Below are 1,080 nucleotides of genomic sequence, written 5' to 3'. Positions count from 1 at the left end.
ACATTTGAAATACGAAAAAATTAACAAGTATTTGAGCTAAGAAAAAAGCACACAAAAACTAAATTCATCACAGGAAAGCATGCAAAACAAAGAAACTAGCATCACCACACACGCAAAAGAAAAAACACAGCAAAATGACTACAATCAATTCATACTTATGGATAACTATACTGAACATCAATGGATTAAATGAACAGATAAGTGACATAGAACAGAGCGTGGGGACTCCATGGCGCTGCTGTAGCTATGCAGGCGCTCCCCCTAGCGTCGGGGATGAGCGCCGCGGAGGCCGACCGCTGGGCGGGGCTGCTGGAGCTTAGCTTCCTGTTTGGGTGCAATGTCGTCAGGATCCTCCTCCCCTGCTTTTCCTCCTTCATGTCCAGGGTGCTGCAGAAGGATGCCGAGCGGTACCGCAGATGAGAGCAGAGATCAAGGACATGAAGCAAGAGCTCTCCACTGTCAACATGATGGACGAGTTCGCCAGATACGCTAGACTGGAAAGAAAGATCAACAAGATGACAGATAAACTCAAAACACACGTGAAAGCACGGGCAGCTCAGTTAGCCAAAATAAAATGGGTTGTAAGTGTTGCTTTCTACATATTGCAAGCTGCATTAATGATCTCGCTAATTTGGAAGTATTACTCTGTGCCTGTGGCTGTGGTGCCGAGTAAGTGGATAACCCCACTGGATCGCTTCATAGCATTTACTACTAGAGTAGCAGGTGGTATCGGGATTACTTGTTGGCTTTTAGTCTGTAACAAAGCTGTGGCCATTGTGCTTCACCCTTTCAGCTGAAAAAGAAGATGAATGCAGCTACAAGACTTTAAAATAGATTGTCACTTATGAGGTTCAAAATCAGATTGTACTTTTTTTTTAATTTAAGAAAGAAGTACACAGGTTAGTTGCTTTGTTGAACACATTTGTTCTAGGACTTTATATAGGATTCTTAGTTTTAGAATCATGATTAGTGTATCGAATCACGATTTTGTACACTTATCACTGAGCCAGAAAGATTAATTTATGACACTTGTATACCAACTGACAGAATCCTGGATTTATAAAAAATGTGTAATGTTGC

The 1,080-nt window shown here is 41.8% G+C and overlaps 1 pseudogene; it reads left to right on the top strand.

Moving 5' to 3' along the window:
* The first annotated feature begins 273 nt into the window (after positions 1-273).
* Positions 274-797, top strand: LOC102817116 (annotated as a pseudogene).
* Positions 798-1,080: the final 283 nt, after the last annotated feature.

Source organism: Chrysochloris asiatica, unplaced genomic scaffold, assembly GCF_000296735.1.
Source record: "Chrysochloris asiatica unplaced genomic scaffold, ChrAsi1.0 scaffold00492, whole genome shotgun sequence".
In the NCBI taxonomy this organism is placed as follows: domain Eukaryota; kingdom Metazoa; phylum Chordata; class Mammalia; order Afrosoricida; family Chrysochloridae; genus Chrysochloris; species Chrysochloris asiatica.
Note: the sequence above shows the minus strand (reverse complement) of the source record. Positions and strands in the feature narration are given on the sequence as shown.